General features: G+C 38.0%; 1 protein-coding gene and 1 long non-coding RNA gene across 11 annotated transcripts in view; one reads left to right on the top strand and one right to left on the bottom strand.

Moving 5' to 3' along the window:
* The window catches only part of TMEM117 (transmembrane protein 117), a 488268-nt gene that overhangs the window by 308421 nt on the left and 155125 nt on the right, over positions 1-24722 (bottom strand). The window lies entirely within an intron of this gene.
* LOC148107805 (uncharacterized) lies at positions 10431-23543 on the top strand. 2 transcript variants are annotated; one of them, XR_015721670.1, is made up of 4 exons: positions 10431-10476; positions 12194-12332; positions 14856-15107; positions 23158-23543. It is a non-coding gene; the product is annotated as an uncharacterized LOC148107805 (long non-coding RNA). The 2 variants fall into 2 exon arrangements; XR_015721671.1 differs by having other exon boundaries at positions 22950-23543.

Below are 24722 nucleotides of genomic sequence, written 5' to 3'. Positions count from 1 at the left end.
AATTTGGAAAACTGGTCCCTAAAGATGGAGCTTATTATTACTGGTACCTAGACAAAGGTTAAAGACTGGTCCCTAAAGATGGAGCTTATTATTACTGGTACCTAGACAAAGGTTATCCCTACTGAAAAACAAAACAGACAAAACGATCTATATATCACATCATGCATGAAAACTAATTTCAAATGGAGTAAGAATTTCAGTGTGAAAAAACAAAGCTTTAAAAGATTTAGAAGGACAGTATCTTCACGATCCCGGTTTACAGAAGGATTTTTTTAATTTTTTTTAAGATTTTATTTATTTATTTGTCAGAGAGAGAGAGCACAAGCAGGGGGAGCAGCAGGCAGAGGAGAAGCAGGCTCCCCACTGAGCAAGGAGCCCAATGCGGGACTCAGGACTCAATTCCAGGACACTGGGATCATGACCTGAGCTCTAGGCAGATACTTAACTGACTGAGCCACCCACGTGTCCCTACAGCAGGATTTCTTTTTTTTTTTTTAAGATTTTATTTATTTATTTGACAGAGAGAGAGACAGCCAGTGAGAGAGGGAACACAAGCAGGGGGAATGGGAGAGGAAGAAGCAGGCTCCTGAGCCGAAGGCAGACGCATAACGACTGAGCCACCCAGGCACCCCCCTACAGCAGGATTTCTTAAACAAGAAACATAAACACACAACCCATGGAGGAAAAAAATTGATAAAATTCAATTATGTTAAAATTAAGAATTTGTGTTCATTAAAAAAAAACCTCCAACTAAGTGAAAAACAGGCCACAGTGAAATTCTGTGATGACAGGGATTTGCTTGGGGCTTGCTGTAGCGGTGCAGATGGACAGAGGTGCCGCAGAAACAAGAGGAACCACATATTCATGAAAGCGATACTGTTGTAGCCAGGCAACGGGTACCTGGGGATCAAGGTGCTATTCTCTCTACTTTATATGTTTGAAATGTTTCATAATGAAAGGTCTAAGAAGACACAAATTTAGAAAAATAATTCGTGGGGCGCCTGGGTGGCACAGCGGTTAGGCGCCTGCCTTCGGCTCAGGGCGTGATCTCGGCGTTGTGGGATCGAGCCCCACATCAGGCTCCTCTGCTGTGAGCCTGCTTCTTCCTCTCCCACTCCCCCTGCTTGTGTTCCCTCTCTCGCTGGCTATCTCTGTTAAATAAATAAATAAAATCTTAAAAAAAAAAAAAAGAAAGAAAAAGAAAAAATTCGTGACACATATACTTAGAAAAAAAGATTAATATCCAAAGCATTTGAAGAACTCATAAAAATTTAATAAGAAAATAAGAAGAACTCAAGGGGGGAGAAAAGACATGAATATGCCTTCCACAGAAGAGGAATATGAAAGATCAATAAGCATATGAAAAGATAGTCAACCTGATCTATAATCAAGGAAATTAAAATCAAAACTACAATGAGATACCGTATTACTTACACCAACTAGACTGGCAACAATTTAAAAATTTTGGAAAGAACGTGAATAGATAACTGATCTACGGTATGCAGGAGAATAATCTGACATTAGCTAACAAAGTGAAGACGCACATAACCTGTAAACCTACAACTGGACTCCTAGTGATATTTGCTATCTGCACATAGGTAGACAAAGAGATACAGACAAGAATAATCTCAGCAACGATGTTTGAAATGGCAAAAAACTGCAAATAACCAAAATTTCCACTAAGAACAGAAAGGACAGATTATTTGTGGTATTTTCCTTCAATATAACACAACAGTGAAAGTGAATAAACCTTAGTCATAAACAACATTAATACATCTCAGAAAAATAAAGTTGAACAAAAAAAAGGAAGTCTCCGAAATATACATTATGTGAGTATGGCTTTATTTATATTAAGTTCCAGAAATGCAAAACTAAATAATGTATTTATTAAGATTCATGAATATGTGATAAAAATATGAAGAAAAACAAAGATTATAAACACAGAATTCATTGTAGGAGTTTCAATGGGAGGGAGGCTGAAGGAGGAGATCAGAGAGATGCCCAGGGAGGGCCTCAAGATACTGCTAATGCCCCTTCGCTTAAGCCGAGTGGGGGATAGAGGATTGCTCCTTTCATTATCATCCTTTAAACTTACAAATATTTTATATACTCCTTTCTACAAGACAGATTTCGTGACATATATACAGAGAGAGATTTTAAAAAGGGTAATGTCTATAACAATTTGGGTAAGGGTATTTTCGCTGCAGTGAGATGATCATCTCTGGGAACTGTAATGATCCTTATGATCTAGAAACTTTCTACTGCATTATTAGCAACCAAAAACCTGTCTAGAACAGCACAGAGCTAAAGTACAGAGCGCAAAGAGCTAGAAAACAGTGAGAGAGAATGGGACACACCCTCCCATCATGTTATAAAACACCTGCCATACCTTTCCATTTGGTAAAACACATAAAGAAATAGATCCCCAAGCTGCCTTCCTTCCCCTTCTGGTGTGATTCCAGTTGTTTTACTCTGTAATCAAATGACAATGACACAGAGGGAACGCGTGGTCCTACTCTCACCCTGGTGTCACCTCAGAATTTGTTACCAAGCACAGCCTATTTAGCTAATCTCAAAGTCTCAACACCATAGCATGTCAGCAAGTAAAAACCCATCTAAAATCCAAGCCAGGCTGTGTATAATGATAAAGATTATGGACTTTAAGGTTAAGATTATATTTTAATTTGGCATGCTAGATGAAGATAACAGCAACAAATGGGAAGAATCAGTACTCAGTGCTAATCCTAGACTCCAGTCAGTAGTCTCTGAACTGCTCTTCCTGCTCCAGGGTTCTTTAATTCTATGTATATTTCTAGTTAACTATAACACTGCCTGAATTATTTGCTTGTTTCCCTCACTAGACCATATGTTTCTTGAGCGCAGGAACAGTATCTTATTCATCTTCAAATGTCCACACACTGGACATAAAGTAAACATTCAATAAATAGTGAATTAAAAAATGAATGAAGTCATAATCACAAGATACATGAGCATTCATCTACTCAACTCCTTTGTTTTTACAGGTGAGAAAACTGAGACCACGGAGACTTTTCCAAACACCGGAGAGTTATTTGGTGTGCATCCTTACTTTTAAAAAGGACATAATATATCATTACCTTCATACAGAGTACAGGTTTTACAAAATGTAAAATAATCATTTGTTTTGAATTTTTATTTTTTGAATTTTAATTTCATTTGAGTTTGATTCATTGAGTGGATGGCTCTAGTAGGTTTTCAACCACTAAAATATAACATGAGCACACTCTCTTAGCAATACCATTAAATCCAAGACCACAGTCTAAACATAGCTACCAAAAATTGCAAATTCTGCATTTGCATAATTCTAACATGACTTGAGGAACAATCACCATGGACTTAATTGTATTAAAGTCACAAATAAATTTTAACTTGTTTGAATTAATTTAACAACTATTATTTATACCACTTATGTCTATTACTTATGTCTAATACCAATGCTAAAACATGCAGGGCTAAATGTTATTGATTTACCTGTGAGGCCACTAAAACCAAGAACAGAGCCCCTTATACTTTGTTATCAATACTCCCTCCAAATTGTTTGGCCTCTGTGAATTTCCTTTACTTTCTTATGGTCTCAGCTACTAATGTGAAAGAGGTCTACTGTATCTTATCCAGCATTTCTAGATGTTTGTAGCAGGAGGATTTTTCAGATGTAAGATCTGTCTCTCTGAAGCAGAACCTATTTCCCAAGAAAAAATTCTCTGTTTCCACATCTTTTCCATCTTTCTTTTGTTGAGGTTTTCAGAAATGCACACAGTACTCTAAGAAATTAACAGCATCAGGAAATGAATGGATAATATAATAACGACACCTGACCTTTGCTGCTGACAAGGTGGACAAGAATCACCCTACCTCCAACTGAACTGAAGAAACATCAAACTCTATTAATGGTCTTTGATTCCTTCCTGAGAAAATCACCTACATCTTTAAGCTGGAGGTGAGATGAGTAACAACCATTTGGCAGAGCCCTGTCTAGTCCATGACCCATCACCAATCAAGGAGAATTACATTAAAAGCATTTTTATTAGATTCTACTCAGTCATCCTTGAAGGAGAAACAAGAAACCCAGAAGTTAATGTCAAAATATGCTCTACACTTAGAAAATTCTTTCTGTTGAAAAACTTAAGAGAATAACCCAAAAATCTAAGACCATTATTTTTTTATTATGTTATGTTAGTCATCATACAGGACATCATTAGTTTTTGATGTAGTGTTCCATGATTCATTGTTTGCGTATTATTTTTAAAAATGTGGATCCCAATCACACCACATGTGTGAGGTTTGGCAAACCACTCCACAATCCTGAACTTCAGTTATTTCATCTGTTAGCTGAGGGAGATGGCTTTACCACTATGATATATTATGATCCTATCAAGAACGTATTATGGAGATAATCAGAGGATCAGTCTTCAATACTGGCGTGTTACAAAGTAACACCAAACATGAACGCTAACTGATTGATTCATTGATTCATTCACTTATTCATTCACCTCATGCCTGTGCTGCAAATACTGGAATGATAGAAATATTATAATACTTTTAAAAACAACAATAATCTGGTGCGCCTAGGTGGCGCAGTTGTTAAGTGTCTGCCTTCGGCTCAGGGCATGAACCCGGTGTTATGGGATCAAGCCCCACATCAGGCTCCTCCACTATGAGCCTGCTTCTTCCTCTCCCACTCCCCCTGCTTGTGTTCCCTCTCTCGCTGGCAGTCTCTATCTCTATCAAATAAATAAATAAATAAAATCTTAAAAAAAAAAGCAACAATAATCTGTGCCTTGTCAAACTGTTTATTGTTAGTAAATAACAAGTTTATATTTCAAATATATATATAGAAAATCTAAGCATGTATAACATCTAACTCTAAAGCTAACAGAAGGGCTCTGAAGGTCTGGATTCACACATAAATCACCTCTCTATATAAACAGTTTCATTAATACCACCTGTAAGGCTGACTGACAATCAAGCAATAGGTCTAAAGTCTTAGAATATAACCCTCTACGCATTCAGTCACTGTTAAGAAATGTGAATAAAGTGTAATAGGCCAGAGAGAGAAAAACAAATACTGCATGGTACCTTAATATATTTATGGTATCTTAAAAAGCAAACAAAAACACCTCGAACTCACAGAAACAGAAAATAGAGAAGTCGTTGCTAGTGGCTGAGGGTGGGTGGGTAAAAAGATACAAACTTTCAGCTAAAAGATGAATAAGATCTGAGGATCTAATGTAAAAAACATGGTGACTGGAGCACCTGGGTGGCTAGGTCATTAAGCGTCTGCCTTTGGCTCAGGTCATGATCCCAGGGTCCTGGAATCGAGCCACACATCAGGCTCCCTGCTCAGTGGGGAGCCTGCTTTTCCCTCTCCTCTGCACTCATGCGCTCTCTCGCTATCTCTATCTCTTTCTCAAACAAATAAAAATCTTCAAAGAAAAAAAAAACATGGTGACCATTATTGATAACACATATAACTGAAATTTGCTAAGAAAGTAGATGTTCTCGAAAGAAAGAAGAAATTTAACTAAAATGTGACAATTTGACATGATGTGCTTCTCCAACGTGATACAGTGAGAAGGAAACATCTCTCAGGTAGTATTCCTGACAAAAATGTCCTGCCTGAATCCAATCATGAGGAAACATCAGATAAACCCAAATTGAGGGATCCTCTATTTTTTTTACTGACATATCCTCTTTAAAAATGTCAAGGTTATAAAAGGCTAAGGAATGGTTTGATGTTAAAGAAGACTACAGCAATGTGACAACTAAATGCAATGTGTGATCCTTCACTGCATCTTGGAATGGTAAAACCATTGCTATGATAGACAGTAATGGAGCTGTTGTCAAAATCTGAATGTGGACTGTAGATTAACCATTAGTATCACATCAATGTTAAATGTTTTGATCTTTATAATTGTCTTGCGTTTATAAACAAAAAAACGTCCTTGGGGAAGGCATTTCTAGAAAATATGACTAATGTATTTAGGGGTATATACATAACAATATGTCTATACAAAAAGAAAATGATAGTACAAATACGGCAAAGGTATTAATAGTGAATCTAGATAGCTGACAGTTTTTTCTACTATTTTTGCAACTTCCTTCTAAGTTTTAAATTATCTCAAATAAAAGGCCAAGACCATAACTGACTATGCATTTGCCAATCAAGGATCTAGGAATACAAAGATGTTCCAGGCAGACACGGTATCTCCCCCCTGAGTACAGAGGAGAAACAGATAAGAAAAAAAGTAAAATATATAATAAATAAGTATAAATTGTGGTAAGTGCTATGAAAAAACCCACAGTGTTTAAATAAGAAATAACAGTAGCAGGTGGAATGTTTTCAGATATAAACACATCAGGGAATATCTCTCAGAGAAGGTGACACGTCAGCAGAGACATGTGGGAACCTCAGGAAAAGCAACAAAGGCATATGGCACAGCATGTGCTAAGTCATGAAGTGGGTGCCCAGGTTTTAATCATAGTCTAAATTTATAAGGAAAGACGAGACGGTGGCGGGCCAGGGAGGGAAGGGGAGGTGGAATATAGTAGTAGGGTATCAACAGGGTATCAAAGCAGCAGGGGTATAAAATCAGAACAGCCTATGGCATTATTTTGGACATACAGATATGATTCAAACAAAATAATATCACTGTAGACATCTAGAAAACAGCCACAGTGAGGAGAAAGCCAAGGAGAAAGCCACTCTCATTTGAGTGAAAGAATAACCACAAGACTAAGAAGTGATAAGCCATAGAATAGTAGGGTCACCTTAAATTAGTCACTATGCTTTACTATGCATATTAAAGCATAGTAAAAAGCTTATTCGTCCCACACTGACTTGTTTGTATAACTACAGTAACCGCTCTCGGAGTCATCCTTAAAAGGAAAGGAAAAGTGACCTGGGCCATCTGAAATTTCCTCCAAAGGGATATATACACGGTTCCAGGAGGAGATGGATATCCCTTTAACTGGACCTAAATTTCATAAACTCCTTGTCAAGAATTGTAGCTGTGTAATGAATCTAAATTTGGACTTCTATCACATATGTAATTGATGGAAGATTTGAAATACCATCTGTTATCATATTGAAACTTCAGAAATCTTCTCTAAATACTCCTTTTCTCAAGGAAAAAAGACTCTTTAATACAAGTTTAGTGGAATAAAAAATGAGATGTTCCAACAGGCTGCCAGCAACATTTTCTTCCTAAAATACATCTGAATTCACAAATTGTCCCAGCATTTTATTACTACATGTTCCTAAACTCATGAAAGTCCTTTCAACACCAATCAATGGAGTAAAGGAAAAAGAGGAATTTCTCTCTGCATTTTTGTCTTCTACCTTTAAATGGGATGGATTCAATCTTAACATTTACTCATTTCTCCAAATCTTTCATTTACCCGTATAGTTTATCTTCCTAAATATCCATGAGTTAAAGTTTAAACCCTGCCTATTTCTGTACTAGCAGAAGGAGAAGTCTGACTAGTATGAATATTTATGAAAAGTTAAGCAAATCTAGATTTTAGTTAATTTCTTCTTAAATGAAAATCAGTATTGCATGAATTCACAGAGTTGCATACCCCTTGCTTACAGCAGCCAAGGGCTCCTGGACTGTACCTGTTCAAATTGCCTTCTGGTTCATTGTTTGATGAGGAGGAGGACGAGGAGCAGGATGGTAAAAACTGAGTCTTTACTGTATGTCAACATTTTACGGGCATTGCTGCATCTACTCCTTGCAACCATTCTAGCATTATAATCTACACTTTATACAAGAAACTAAAGCCTAGCAAAGTCAAGTTATTTGCCTGAGGTCATTTACTCATTTAGGTATCGTGTAGTGAGCCCTATTTCCTAAGTGGTGGAGCCGCTTGATCACCTTTTGGTTGTAATTAGAAATCTAGTTCCTAATCTAAGCTATCCTGTCTACATTTAGGAATGGATAAAGGCAGTAAATTTGTCTCTCAAACATCGTAACCCTTTAACTTGTTCTCATTTGTTGTTTTCCTCCTCCTTTCCTTGTCCCTTCCTCCCTCCCTCCTTTCCTTCCTTTTTTTCATGTATTCAGCTGTATCCGTCTTTTTTCCCCCAAAGATTTATAGCGTAGCTATGTGTGTCATAGAAGGAGACATTAAATAATCTCCTTGTTCTTGTTGCCTAATAATTTCTTCTCATCAGTACATGCGGCCAATCCATGCTCTCTACACCATTCATCACCAGAATGAACACTGTAAGGCTGAAGAGTGCTCCCTTTCACAACTGCCTATCCAGCGATAATATTTTTATCCCCTACATCGTCCAGGTTACCTTATTTTTATTCGACTGCATTTTCTATCAAAGACATTTCTGTTGCTCAGCACAGAGTCTAAGTAGACATACCAATGGACGTGTTCATTTTAGCTGCACTGTCTTTGCTGTAACCCTCTTAATGAAGTGCACCAGACCAATCGCATACATCTCCTTATAGCTGTACTTAGCAGGATTCTGTACTGGCTCACAGAGAGCTGGAGTCAACGGTTCATTGTGTCTTCAGATCCCACATTACCATGCTAGTCTTCTGAAAAGGGCTCCCTGTCCTCCCGGGAACAGTTTTAGGAAGACTAAGTCACCTTATTGTTGCTCAAGCACAGTCTTTGCTTTTTTTCTGTTAAGAGGACTGGGTTCGTCAGTCCGACATGAGGAAAAGCATTCAGCATCACGCTGGAGCCACTGAACTGTAGTCTGATAATTAATCTGCTTCCTCTATTTGTAGTTTTTTATTAGATGCCAGACCTCATTGATGTAATTCACTGTCTGGAAATTAAATTAAAACAAGAAGTCTCATTTTTTTAACCCATCTCCATACTTGAGTAATAGCTTTGTAGTTTGAGTATAATATATATAAAAAATATATAGATATGAAACATGAGAATGGAACATCTGAGAATTCTTTTGATCATTTGAGAGTATTATTATTCTCCACTATTCCCTTCTAACATTTCACGCTGCTCACATTTCAGAGTTGTTTTTTACATAAATGCAGAATTATTGCCCATAGTTCTAATGGATTTTTAGAAATGATTATCACCCACTTCTAAACATCTTGCTTCTATAATATACTTACATTCCTCATGACACCTGTATATGACTTATCTGATTCTTGTACTTTATTTGACACTGAAGCACATACATAATATGTATGTCTATGTGCACTAGAAACATGTGAAAGAGAATTATTTTGATCCTCAGAGCAACCCTACGAAACAAGTACTACTGTTACCCTCTTTTGATGATAAAGAAAATGAGGTTCGGAGAGGTTCCCCCAGGTTACCTAAGTAGTAAGACCAGGACCTAAAGATGGTCTACCCTCAGTTATACTGTGCTTTAGAATTCACCAACGTATTTGGGGCAGCTGGGTGACACAGCTGGTTGAGTATCCAACTCTTTCAGCGCAGGTGGTGATCTCATGGTTGTGAGATCGAGCCCCGTGTTGGGCTCATGCTCAGTGTAGAGTCTACTCGAGTTTCTCTCTCCTTCTTCCACTGCCCCTCCCCACTACACTCTATCAATCTCTCTCATATAAATAAATAAAATCTTTAAAAAAAAAAGAATTCACCAACTTGTTTTATGTCCTTTCTGTCACCTCTACATAGTAGTGAGGTCAAAAAAAGAATGTAAGTGGTATTATTATTTTGTAGCTCTGAAACTGAACTTCAGGGTGCCTAAGTGACTTGTCCAAGATCACATGGTAATAAGTAGCCAAGGGCCAAACTCAAGGCCTCTGACTTTAACTCCTTTGCTAGTTTACCATATCATGCTGCCTCTATTGTTCACATTAAAAAAAGCAACCAAATTACTATTGCACATCATGAAGGAAGAACAATTACTAACACATCATTTATAGATTTATTTTCATGTCCAGTCTAAAGCAAACCTATTGGGTTTATTATTTTAAAAACATACACCCACAGGTATATATCAGGCATATGTGTTAAGTTCAATGCCTGGAGGTTGATCAAGGAAGAGGCAGGGCTACAAGAGGCAGTAACATAAAACAAGCTTCACTGGATATAACTGAGAATTACATAAGAGGGGTTAGTTCATCCCAAACAATAGACCTTCCCGAGCCAGCGGCACACACCACCACTCAGAAGGGGAATAGGGAGACACCTCCAGAGACAGAAGGAGAAATTGGGAAGGGGGCTTATGGGTCTCGGTGATGCTGCTCAGCAGCAAGGTGCAGAGTCTCTGGGCCAGAGGGCTCCAAGGGCACGATCTTTCATACCCAGAGTCTGTCTTATCTATGGTTAGTAGTTTCATGGATACGTAAAGTGGGCAGGCACTAGAGACTAAAAATAGGCTATTTGAACTATATTTAGAGAAACTGAATGTGTGAGAATTTCAGTTTGGTGCCAGCCAACTACCCAGCCTGCTATGAAGAAGTGAACATCATTGGAGACCTGGTAAGCTAATACACAGCTGTTTGGTCCATTTACATAACAATATACAAATCTCCAATCTAAAGACAATATCAGTTAACTTGTGTGGTGGAAAAGAATAATAAATACATGAGTTTTTCTCCTGTTTATATTTTTAACAAACAAGTTAATAAGTTCTGCCCTGATTTCCAACTACAAGTAGCAGGAGAGAAAGAAATAAATGGCTGGGTTTTGCAAGTTTATGGCTTCTGTTACCAAACTCAGCTGGCAACAGAAATCAGAGCATACATTCTTTGTTTAACAAACTGATGGGTAAACTGAAGAACAATTTTGGATATTGTCATTTCTATCTATTGTAGCCTCCATTCTGTTTTCAGCATTCTTCCAAATGGAGCAGAGATTGTGGGCTAAGTTCTAGCTGCTACCTAATTTTGGCAAACTGTCAAGTCCTTAACATAGCCATAAAATACCCCAATTATTGAGAACACAAGAATGTTTGTAAAATGGCTGGAGTTTAAATGAAAACTCCCTAGTCCTGGGTTTAAATAAACATTCATAGCCTTGGTGTAAGTCCTGAATTTTCAGCATATTTGCTTAAATATTTACACAAAAAGTTTAGGGTTGAAAAGCATAATGGCTATGGTAGGCCAGTTCTATTGATTTTACAGGTGGGTAAAATGATGTCCCAAAGTCACAATACTAGATGGCAGCCAATGACAGATTAAACATCCAGAGTCTTGAGTTCAAAGTGAGTTCCTGAGTTCTACTACACTGTCTTACCACTTTACAAATCCTTCACATTGGTTTTTGACCAGGAGAAGAGACCGTACAGAAGGTGGACAGTATGAAGTATAACACCACATGTTCTTTGAAAATGTTGATTCTTGTCAGATTGGGATTGATGTGATTTAACATACACGGAAAACTGAGTGAATAGTGGCTCACTAATCATGCTATCTGGATACTGCTAACACAGAACCTTACTATTTTCAATGAAAGAGTTAAGCTGTTTCTCTTATCAGAGATATCACAGAGCTGATCATTGCATTTGACCAAAGATCTAGAATTCTTTAATCCCCGTCTGTTCTTAATTCTTAACTTATTTTTAATATGCATACTTAATAACTGGAAATTTCTAAGGAAATGCCATTACTGCTACAGAGTGGTAAAGGAAGAATTATCACCAATCAGATCCTATTCTATTTTGCCAACAATCAGAACCTCCATTCCGTTCAAAGCAGCTTTTTTTCTTCTGAAGTTGGGGATTATCATACATGGAATAAGAAGGGTGAAAGCAGTTTGGGGGGGATTCATTATTCATGTTCATAAAGCCTTTATTAAAATACTTTCAAACGTTCCAGAGATAATTGCATCTTTTGACAGTTAGGAATGTAAAGGAAAGGATTTCCACACATGTATGTATAATCTAGGTATAAACTATGTTTAAACTATGACTAATTTATAATCAAATTTGTGCTGAATGATCAACCTGCCATTTTAAAGAAATGAAAATTAATAAAAAGTTATGTATATGAAATAAAACATTATATAAAATTTGAAATAATGGCCACATTAAACTTCAACTTCTTTGTTTAAACACCTTTATCCAGAAGAAGAAAAAAAAAAACAAAGAGGAAAATGAGGAAATGAAGAGGAGGAGGAGAAATGTATGGTGAAGGGAACCTGGGACCAGGTAGCAAAAGATCTGAGTCCTAATCCTAATTCCAGCATTTATTTACAGTGCAAATTCAAATGAGCCAATCCCCTCTCAGAAGCCTCAGTTTCTACGCTGCCTCTCTTTCAGAGCAGCTATAGGTGAGCATGCTTGGGAAATAGAATGGACTTTCCACAGAGGGAACTGCTTTTGTCCAGTTATTCAGGTAAGTGTGATTGCCCTTCAGATTTGCCTGAGATGATCCTTGCCTCAGGTTTTTGCCTGTTTCACATTCTGGGGAAAAGATGAATCTGGCCACACCAAATGAGCTTGCCTCAAATTTTGTGTTCAAATTATGGCTGTCCTTCATCATAAAGCTTTACCACAAACAATAGTCTTTATAAGGAACACAATTAAACAAGCAACAAACTCCATAGGCAATTTGGATTATATAAATCATCTTCTTCCCTAAGCACTGCCCAGAGCTAAGAACCACTGATTTAGATGAAGTCTACTTACAGTTAAAGGCAACTTTAAGAGTGGAGACTTAATTATCAAGAAACAAACTATTGGTTACCAGAGCAGGAGGATTTAGGGGGCAGGCAGAGAGGAGAAGGGGCTTACGAAATACAAACTTCCAGTTATGAAACAAATAAGTCATGAGGATTTAATGTACATTGTAGGGAATATAGTCAATAATATTGTAATAACATTCTAGTAGCAGATGGTAACTAAACTTATTGTGATGATCATTTCATAATATATAAAAATACCAAATCACTATAATACACACCTGACACTAATAGGATATATGTCAATTACACTGCAATTAAATTTTTAAAAAGACCTAAGAGTTGTTGTTCAAGATGTATCATGCAGTTTGAGGAATTCTTAATAGCAGAATTCCCTATTTATGTAACAATTGATAGAATAAAAGCCACAAAGGGTTAGTTCCATAATCTAAGACATGTTAACTTTTTATTAAAATATGTCTGAACTACTTGTGGTCATTTCTGGTTAAAATGTTCTCAAATATATTTCATCTAATGTACCCTATTCACCAAATGCTTTAAAAAAGTGTTGAGACCTTGAGTTTTTATTGCACATATGCTCATAGTTTCTACAAATTCAGTAGGTCTAAGATATAACTTTGACTTTTCCTTAAGGGCATACGTATCATTTTCAAATGATCTAAGAGAAAATCGAAAGCTTAAGAAAGAAGAAGAAAACATAATGAATCTCTCTAATAAAAGAGTTCTTTATTCAGCTGGCAAAGATTCATTTTTGCCTTTTGAAACCATTTTGGAAGTCTAGTTGACTAAGGTTAGTCAAATTCCACACATTTTAATGTTTCTTGTCTAAATTGAAGACAAAGGCAGAAAAAGGTTTCGTCTGGGCACAGCTGCACCACACAGCGTGAAATGAACCCCAACAGAGTGGCCCAGTCACCATAAGCAGCCGGCACACACCAAATTGGGAGTGATTAATGCATGATCCACCAACTAGATAGTCTAATTAAATAACAGTGGTTAATTACTTATTAGTATGTGACTTATGTGGATAGAAGCACTTCAACTTGTCAGATGTTAAAAGGAACACTGAAAAAATCAAAGCTCTGTCATTTCAATAATCTATTTAAAAATGATGCATCAGAGAGATTTTTTTTTGCCATCATTTGTCTAGCCAAAACACATATTGAAGAACTTGTTTTATCTTTCCAAAATTAATGTCGTCATTCTGTTTAAGTAATAATGATCCTTTTGCTGTCATGAAAGGCTAGAAGCCCTAAAATGATAAAATATTTTGAAGTGTGTAATAGGGTGGGGTTTGTGTAGTCCCTATTATCCATTTAAAGCCCCGCATATTTGAAATATATCCACTACTCATCAGCTGGGCACTGGTGGTTTTCATTTCTCACACATTTATTTTCTGCATACTTAGAAAGCTCTGGTTTTAACCAAAAAGCCCTCTATTTACCCAACCCAAGGACAATGACAATATGCACATCTACTCTCCCTGTGAGTGACTATCCTAAGGGGCTAGAGAGGAGGGGCAGGAGGATCCAGGCTCTGCTTTTGGAAATTATATAAGATTTGCTTCCACAACTATGAGATTTGAGAGGGTTTTTTTGGGTTTTTTGGGGGGTTTTTTGGCATCTATAGAAAAAAAATGCCATCTGTTTCCTCATTACCCTTAAAAAAAAGAAAGAAAGAAAGAGGAAAGCTTGACATGACATATTGATGCCAACCTTTACTTTCAATTATTTATCACCTAAAAACACACACACACAGAAGGTTTCATGAATAAGGCATTCCTCTTTTGTGAAAAGTGTGGGTGGAAATACTACACATATACTTCTAAATGGGCAGATCAGATTGATGTCCATCTTTACTCAACATTATTTTTTTATAACCTCACCAAACAAAACAACTAAATACCTTTCCTGTCTCCTTGGTGATAGTGATACATTTGCTGCCTTAAAACAAAAACCCATAAACAAAAGACACACTCTAAAATCACAACATATTCTCCCGAAAGGAGGCTTGAGGATGGAGAAGATGTTAGGTAATCTGTCAAGGTGTGGCCTCATCAGAATCATCAAGGATGCTTGTTTGTTTGTTTGAAATTTGAGTATAGTTGACACACAACGTTACATTAATTTCAGGTGTACAACCTAGTGATTCCATATCTCTATACACTGGATGCTCGTTTAAAATGCTCTTCCCTGGGTCTCATTCCACACATCTAGGGATCTGCATTTTTGACAACCACTCCGAGCTGATATGGATACAACCTAAATTACGAGGGTGGCCTGTGGTGTTCAGGGTGCTCACCCACTGCTTTTCATCATCCAGAGAGAAAGAGCCCCTGGTCGACACTCCTCTCATGCACACCTTCAGACATTTCTGCCACCATCCACCTCCACCTGCCTCCCCATCAGCTCTGAGGAGAAGAAAGAAAACTGATTTCCACTCTGGCTAAAGAGAAAAGGAGCAAGGTGGTAAGAAATCAGGATGAGAAATTCACTGTCAAATCATGTTTTGTCTCCTGTTTAGTTTAAAATGCCCATTGATTGAAATGTAGACTAATGTAGTTGAAAGCTCCAGAAGGAAAAAAAATTGGATATTATTCCAAAACAGTCATTAAGTTAGGAGGAAGAAAGTTGAGAAGGAAAGGAGAAAAAGCACACCATTCCTAGAGCAGGGGGACAGAGGGAAAGCAGGGAGACCCTGCAGCAGCCACGGGGGTGGTCCTGTTCCCAACTAGGAAGTGAGCTTAGTGAATTCCCAAAACTAGATCTGGGGAGATGGATGTGAAAAGAAATTAGCCTTGCTAGCTTGGGACCTGGAGGAAGTGCCTTCACACGACACAGCTGGCTGGACATCTGGCTGCCTTTTAAGATAAAGGAAAGAAGCAAGGAATCTGCTGAGCTGTAAGCAGGGAAGCAGAAGTGGCCAAGGGAGTGGTCATCAGAAAGCAAAGCAGGCGTTGGGGCGCCTGGGTGGCTCAGTCCTTAAGCGTCTGCCTTTGGCTCAGGGCATGATCCCAGCGTTCTGGGATCTAGCCCCACATCAGGCTCCTCTGCTGGGAGCCTGCTTCTCCCTGTCCCACTCCCCCTACTTGTGTTCCCTCTCTCGCTGGCTGTCTCTATCTCTGTCAAATGAATAAATTAAAAAATCTTAAAAAAAAAAAAGAAAGAAAGAAAGAAAGAAAGAAAGAAAGAAAGAAAGAAAGAAAGCAAGCAAAGCAGGCCAGGCAGGCTCTCGGGGGAGGCAGCACCCAGTCAACTCCACCCCATCCACAACACAAGGGAGTTGGGGCAAAGGGGCTGATGCTATCAATATGGTCAGTGGGGATGACTGGAAGATTAAGAGCTCATCACTGAGTGTTTTCCTTTTACTGTCATTTTTGAAGAAGTGGAGATTGTAACTTTGCAATATTTTTAAGTTAGTAGGCGTCTGTGAATTAAAGCTGTCCCGCCAACCCCCCAAAATAGTCTTTACATTCAGATTTTTAAACCCCATTATATCTAAATGAGTTGTACAATTTTATTGGGGTTTTTTGCTTTTGTCGTTGGTTACTTCTATATAGCAAATAACAGAGGTTAACTTAGGAACAGACCACTACTCATTTTATTTCTCTGAGAAAAATGCATTTTGAATTCCAAAGATGTAATTTGAAAACAAAATTTTGGATCAGTACACAGGTGTAATTGGGGACTTCCTGTACAACTAAATTCAGGCATGTTAGAGCGCCTATAGAGAGATCTTTGGTGCAAATGTTTATCCACAGTGCCCTCTAGCGGTTTTGTCATTTCAACACAGACCAAAAATTGCTCTGAGCAAAAGCTTTTCCGTATTATGAGATGAATGTATATATTTAAAAGTGTTGGAAACATACAGTCCAAGAATTTTATATCTGAGAAATACTAAGAAAATTTAAAATCAAAATTTAATCACTGTCCACTTTATCGTGATGCAAAAGTATGTTCTTTTGAGATTTCAATCAAGTCTGTCTTTGGTTTTTGTTTCTTCATTAAAGACATCAGTATGGATACAATAATGAGTGATTTAAGGCAGCTTTTCCCAATTTGAATTTTCTACCTTTTCTTGAAGTCCAGCTTCCCCTGTGCTAGATGATGCATTATTCTGGACACAATCTTATGGCCAAAAATACTCGTAATAACAGCCGGAGGAAAAAAAAAATCCTTCCATGGTAACTTCAACATTTGTGTCCAAAATCTCAAATAGCTGATTTATACATTATTACTGCAGTCATCCAATTTTTTTGCTGGATTGAGTTTCTAAGATTTTTCAGATGCCCCTCAACAAACAAAACCTCCAAAGTGAAGTTAATAATAGGAATTATGGCAGGCTTTGTGCTGCTCTCAGGCTGGATGCAAGGTAATCTATCTTAAGCTTAATTAAATTATATTATTTTCACATACTTTTCACAGTATATCACAGAACATGGGGGGGGAAACCGCAATACAACAAACACAGTTTATAAAGAAAGTTCAGAGGAGGGAGAACAAAGAAAATGACAAAAGAAAGAAGAGGACCAACATAAAAGCACAACATTAAAGGAAAAAAAATAGTAGTAATCAAGAAACGGAAATGCAAGTGTCCATTTTCCTTGCTATACTAGGTGATTAACCATAAGGTTTTGAAAGATACACAACCAAGGAATTGGGTGGTGTCACACAGCGTTTGATCATGCAGAGAGCTACTTAGACTTATCAAGTAATAGAAGGTTAGGAAGGTGGTTGTAGTAGACAGAGCACAGTGGTTTTCAAAATGCTATTCCAGAAACAGCAGCGGCATCACCTGGAAATTAGTTAGGAATTCTCAGGCTGCACCCCAGACCTTTTGGATCAGAATATCTGGGTCTTCACAAGTTCTCCAGGTCATTCTTTTTTTTTTTTTTTCTTTCTAGGAGTAGGTGGTTGCTTCTTTTCTTTTTTAAATTTTTATTTAAATTCCCATTAACATAGTATAGAATTTTGTGATTCATCGTTTACATACAAAACTCAGTGCTCATCACAAGTACTCTCCTTAACTCTCCATCACCCATTTAACCCATGCCCTCCCCTCCCCATCTCCCCTCCAGCAACTCCCAGTTTGTTCCCTATAGTTATGGTTTGCCTGTCTCTTTTTCTCCCCCATGTTCATCTGTTTCGTTTCTTAAATTCCATGGTGAAATCATGTCTTCCAGGTGATTCTGACACCCACTGTTATAGATCAGACACTGACCTTAATCAGGCAGAATTCAGAAACCCTGGGTTCAAATTCTGCAATGATTCTGAGCAGCCCGATCTTAGGTATCAGTTTCCTCATCTTTGACAAGAAGACCATAATACCCATCTGATACAGGTAGCAAGGATGCCACTGGTATGTAATTATTCATTCATTCATGCAACATAGATAGAGATATTGATATTGATACTAATATTCTACCCCCTACTGATTCTGTTTCTGTAGAGAACCTGACTAATATATTTCACCTCCTACTCTCTTTCCTTCTTCAAGCCAAAGAATTTTTATCTTAATGTTTCAAAATAATACCCCATTAGATATAAATTATTAGTTGATTTCAGCTCTAATAAACACTTGTAAGATATATGTTGTCCTTGTTTTACAGATAAGAGAATGCAGCCTTAACGAGGTAAAATAATTTGCTAAAAGTCATTCAGCAAGCAACAGGTTAAGAAGAAATTAGCTAATCTCCAAATTTCTGGTCTTGCTCATTAGGTGATACACTCTGAGATTCGTCTTTGTAATGCCTGATGCTTGGCCTATGTGATGGTTAATTTTATGTGTCAACTTGACTGGATCATAGGATGCCCACATTCAACATCATTTCTGGATATGTCTGTGAGGTTGTTTCCAGACAAGATTGGCATTTGGACCGGTGGATGGAGTAAAGCAGATGGTCCTCCCCAGTGAGAGTGGACATCATTCAAACAGTTGAGGGCCTGAATAGAACAAAAAGGCAGAGGAAGGGGGAACTGGTCTCCAGACTGACTGGAACAGGACATCAGTCTTCCCCTGCCCTTGGACTGAGACGTATACCGTTGGTTCTCCTTGTTCTCAGGCCTTTGGACTAGCACTGGAATTTATGCCATTGGCTTTCCTAGGTCTTTAGCTCACAGACAGTAGATCACGGAACTCCTCAGCCTCATAATTACATGAGCCAATTCCTTATAATAAGTCTTTTTTATTTACGGAGATAAATTTATTCCCATGGCTGACTCTAAAGATCTGTACTGACAGCTATCCTCTTGGCTGGAGCTATGACAACCTTTGCAGCCCTTGACTTTCCCCCTGCCAATGTCTGGGTGACCTTGTCTCTGTAATTCCCAAGCAGTCATTTAACTCATATGCTAGACCATCCTACCTCCAAAATGATCTGTATGTTGCACCAGCTGAGCTGGATTTTTGCTGTCCATTGTATCTTATCTTCTGGATTTCACGACCCTTTAAACACGGACCTGAATGCTGAACCGTGTTCTGGCCGAGCAGTCAGCCCTGGCACTAATAAGAGTACAGCCTCTTCGTCTTCCTCTCTTGCCCCATGGCTATCACAGAATCTGTTGAAAGCAGTAACATTAGAGTGGGTATGAGCATGGGCTGTGGGAGTAGAACTGGATGCCAATCTGGGCTCCACCATTTATTAGATTTGTGACCTTGGAAAAGTAATCTCTCTAAGGCTCAGTCTTTTTGTATGGAAAATGGGGACAATAATGACATCAATAGGAAGAGCAGTAGAAGTACCAACAAAGCCTTCTGGTAAAAATTAAATGATATAGTATAAGTATCAAATGCCTAACTCGCGCCCGGTCCATGACAGTCACTCAGTCAATATTGTCAGTGATGATGGTAATGATGATGATCTTAATAAGACAGCACAGTTTCCAGGTCAGCTTTCTCTGGAAAACTTGAGGGCAATGAGAGCGACAGAGAATGCAAAGAAAGAAGCAAGAAACCAGGCACCTTTAACAAAGGAGTTCAAAACTACTCCCAATCAAAGGAGAACTAGTCCCGGTTGTATGGGCACAGTATACACGGGGAATAGGAGGTGGGAATCTTCAAGCAGAAACACAGAAACTCAAAGGCAGAAAGAGGATCTCTTTACTATTTCACATTCAGTTCTCTGTCCCTATACCAAAGAGTTAAACTAAATTAAAACTAAAAGAATTAGGTGGCTCTGCATCATTCCTCCTGTTCTTGCTGCTATTTTTGCTGGAGAGAAGCGCATGAAGGGAGAAGTCCCAGAAAACTTCTGCTCTGGGAGTGTGAATTCTAATGGTGAGTGTGCAGGCTTCGGAGTCAAATATTTCCAGGTTCCATCACAGTTCTACCATTTTCCAGCTTATTTAATCTCTCTGGGCCCCAGTTCGCTCATCTATAATCTCCCAAAGTTAACGTATTAGTCAGATTATTTTGCAGAAAGCAACAGAAAATGAACTCAAATGAGCTTCAACAGAAAGAGAATTTACTGGCTCAAGGCATCCACAGAAAGGTTAAACAAATGAGTCACAGGGAGCGAGAGACGAAGTTGAGTTTCAAGAACAACTACTGGAACGACAGACACTGGCAGGGGGCTTGTTTCTGACTCTTCTATCTGCTCTCTGCACTTCAATTTCATTTGTTCTCACTAAGACCAACAAACAGGGCCAATGAAAGCTCCCAGGGCTTCAGCTACTAGAGAGGTCCCAAGTTCAAAATTTTTCTGGGGAAGCAGTTCAGTTAGCTAAGTTTGACCAACTGCTCATGCCTGCTGCAAGCAGGTGGGATGTGGTTAAACAAGAACAAGACTGCTCCTGTGGTAGCCATGTAGACAGTGGAGGAGAGAACAGTGGGAAGGATGATGCTGGGCAGAAAATCCCAGAGGTATCCACTAAATTGACATTTTAAAACCACTTAAAATAACGTTTATAAAAATTTAAGCGAAAATGGATAAAAATCGGTTGTAGAGTACAATCTCAACTTTAGAGAGCATACCACAGACTAAAATCATTGTAAGAAAATGCATTAAAACACTTATAGCATTTATTATGGGTAATAGGACCATGGATAATTCTCATTTTCTTAAAAATGTTTTATTGTACTAAATTTTTTTCTAAAATAGGCTTGTATTACTTTGATAATCAGAGGGAAAACAATAGAAGATTTCTATCATTGTTGATATTTTTCTAAGTTTATTTATTTAAGTAATCTCTACACCCAATGTGGGGCTTGAACCCACAACCCCAAGTTCAAAGGTCACATGCTTTACTGAGCTAGCCAGGCACTCCATTGTTGTTTTAATATCACCCCTATTTGTTTCAGATTAAATCCTAGATATCTAAGATTCAGACTCATACCTAGCTCAGTTTATAACCCTAATAACAACCCTAGAGACTGAGACAAAAATTTTATAAGCTTTCTTGTGACTTCAGTAGGACCTGTGAAAGTTGTGTAGAGAACATATGTGCTTATTTAAAGACAGAGCTACAAGAGAAAGTTTTCAAAGATGACCCATTAAAATCACATAGGCTGTTAATTTTATTATCTGGCTACTTGTTATATTACCATTATTGTGTCAGTGATGTTTGAGTTGTTAATAGTCTACTTTCCAACAGCCTATAACTTCTGATCGTTCAGTAATCTGCAGATCACACAAAGTCCAGATCACTAGTTAGTACTAGCTACTGAGAAGACAACTACCTACCTACCGGCGATGCTTGCTTCCTTGAAGGTTATTAGCACTGCAGAGTGCATGGGTAAATAGTTACAATTCATCTGGTAACGGTAATGTCAGTTCCTGGGTAAATACTAAGGCATCTAAAAAAGCCTTTAGAAGATACCAGTTTTTTTGAAAGGTATCTAGTCAGGGGAAAAAAACCTCACAGATTTCAAAGTCAAAGTTGCGCTTAAAGGTCAATTTTGCAAGCTGTGTGACCTTCAGCAGATTCCTTAATTTCTGAAGCCTTACTTTTTTCACCTGCAGTAAAATGACTTGTATGCTTCTAACATACAACAGGACTGCTGTATGGGTTAAATGAGGTAACATGTGTGATATATCCATAATGGGCCTAGCACACAGTCGGCACACATCAAATCCTGTCCCAACTCCTCTCCCCATCCCAACACAGGCCATTTGCTACCAATCATAATGTGTCAGACAAATAAATACAAAGTGTGATTTCCCTCAAGCATGTACATTCACTATGAAGAAGGAATTAATTAGAAGCCTTTCAATTCACTGAAAAGGAAAAGCAACTTTAAAATGCACTACTAAATGAAAAATAAAGAAAAATAAAAAATGTGTGAATCATGTAGCCATTGCTAATGATCCAAATCCTGAACGTTACCCCTATTTTGTCATTGTTCATTTGTAGGTTTGTTTATTTTGCTTTCCGATCTCTGGTTCTCCAAACTAACAATGATTAATGATTATACAAAAGCTACTCTATAGGAATAATTTATTGCACATCATTAAATGCTAAGTTGAAACTGACCTAGTCAGCTTTCCTTTGTTATAATGAGGAATAGGAATATAAGAAGATGAAGATATATCAAGCCTTGTTGAATCATGACATTCTACTGTAACTAAACATTTTGAGGGGTCTGTCACAATAAACATACTTCTATTTCTGAGTTACAGCTCATTAACTGACTCTGATTGAAGAAAGTACAAAAATACCAATGGTTCTTGACCTTTGTTAAACCACGGGACCTTTTGAGACTACAATGGTCACTCTCCTCAAAGAAAGATACATACATTTACAAAATTTTGCATTTTTAAATTTCAAGATCTTAGCCCTATCGAGAAGATATTCACAGGCCACCCAGTAGAGCCAGGTTGGTCCCAAGTATAGCAGGATTAAGAATATCTAAATATTCCACATCGACATCTTCATTGTCATAAAAACATTCTCACAATAAAACCAATATTCTCATGATAAAACTAGAGTTTTAAAAGAAAAAAGTCTTAACTAGAGGCATTCTATTTATTTTTTTAAAGATTTATTTATTTACTTATTTACTTATTTATTTATTTATTTGAGAGAGAGCGTGCACACGCGCATACATAAGCAGGAGGGGCAGAGGGAGAGGGAGAGAGAATCCCAAGTAGACTCTGCACTGAGCTCAGAGCCTGTCACAGAACTTGATCTTGCAACCCTGAGATCACAACCTGAGCTGAAACCAAGAGTCAGACGTTTAACCGACTGCGCCACCCAAGTGCCCCTAACTACAGGCATTTTAAAAAAGAATTTCATATACAGAATTCTATAACTGTTCCCTAAGACATATAACATAGTGATTAATTTTTCATTTCCCTTCCATTTTCTCCTCAGACCATTCACCCTTCAATCTTCTCAAGGGCTTTCCACTCAATCCTGAACCATAAATACAAGGGTCTAGTGCATATGCCAAGAATATATGTGTTCCCAGTCATGGGACTGACGAAAACAGCTTACATCTGCTTAATCTACCCCTTGAAAGAGTTGAAGATTAGTTCAATTAGCTGAGGTATATAGTACAGTGACAATATCCATTTTACAGATGTACAACATCTTACAGAAAGGAAGTGGCTGACTTGGAATTACATTCTGGCAAAAAGGCCACAGCTGGACTGACTGATGCCCTAGAGTTTTATCTGAACACCTTTATCTCAGGAAGATCGAGAAAAAGACTCTGTCTAGCTCAAATGCCACCATCTCTGATTCTTTCTCTGCCTGCACAGTAAGGGATGGCCTCTCCTTTTTGTCACTTTTATTGTACTCTTTGTCTGAAGCAATTATTGAACAGTTATTCCACATTGTTGTCTGTTGTTATTCTTTCAACATACATTTATTACCTATCATGTGTTAAGAATTAGACTCTAGGGAAAACTCAATACACGAGAAACAAATAAACAAATCAAAAAATGGGCAGAAGATATGAACAGACACTTTTCCAATGAAGACATACAAATGGCTAACAGACACATGAAAAAATGTTCAAAATCATTAGCCATCAGGGAAATTCAAATCAAAACCACACTGAGATACCACCTTTCGCCAGTTACAATGGCAAAAATAGACAAGGCAAGAGACAACAATTGTTGGAGAGGATGTGGAGAAAGGGGATCCCTCCTACATTGTTGGTGGGAATGCAAGTTGGTACAGCCACTCTGGAAAACAGTGTGGAGGTCCCTTAAAAAGTTAAAAATTGAGCTACCCTATGATCCAGCCATTGCACTACTGGGTGTTTATCCCAAAGATACAGACGTAGTGAAGAGAAGGGCCATATGCACCCCAATGTTCATAGCAGCAATGTCCACAATAGCTAAATCGTGAAAGGAGCCGAGATGCCCTTCAACAGATGACTGGATTAAGAAGTTGTGGTCCATAAAAAAAAAAAAAAAAGAAGTTGTGGTCCATATATACAATGGAATATTACTCAGCTATCAGAAAGAACAAATTCTCAACATTTGCTGCAACATGGACGGCACTGGAGGAGATAATGCTAAGTGAAATAAGTCAAGCAGAGAAAGACAAATATCATATGATTTCTCTCATCTATGGAACATTAGAACTAGGATGATCAGTAGGGGAAGAAAGGGATAAAGAAAGGGGGGTAATCAGAAGGGGGAATGAAACATGAGAGACTATGGACTATGAGAAACAAACTGAGGGCCTCAGAGGGGAGGGGGGTGGGGGAATGGGATAGACCGGTGATGGGTAGTAAGGAGGGCACGTATTGCATGGTGCACTGGGTGGTATACGCAACTAATGAATCATTGAACTTTATATTGGAAACCGGGGATGTACTGTATGGTGACCAACATAATATAATAAAAAATCATTTAAAAAAAAAAAAAAAGAATTAGACTCTAGGGAAAAACCAGTGAATAAGATACAGTCCCTCATCTCAAGGCTCTTGCATTTAGAGGTGGAGAGGGTCAAAAGTGTTATTGTAATTGAATGTGGTAAGTAGGTAGAGGAAGGTAGGAATAAAAGTCATTGAGAGCACCTCAGGGATCAAAAGTGACTTCTTGGAGGAGGTATATAAACTGAACTGTGACAGATGACTAGAACAAAGGCTGAAGAATGGAAGTGAAACAGGGTCAGATGATGGAAAGTGGG

Source organism: Ursus americanus, chromosome 25 (genome assembly GCF_024610735.1).
Source record: "Ursus americanus isolate L20-20 chromosome 25, mUrsAme1.1.p, whole genome shotgun sequence".
NCBI classification, from domain to species: domain Eukaryota; kingdom Metazoa; phylum Chordata; class Mammalia; order Carnivora; family Ursidae; genus Ursus; species Ursus americanus.
The sequence above is the reverse complement of the archived record's forward strand: the minus strand, read 5'-3'. Positions and strand labels throughout refer to the sequence as shown.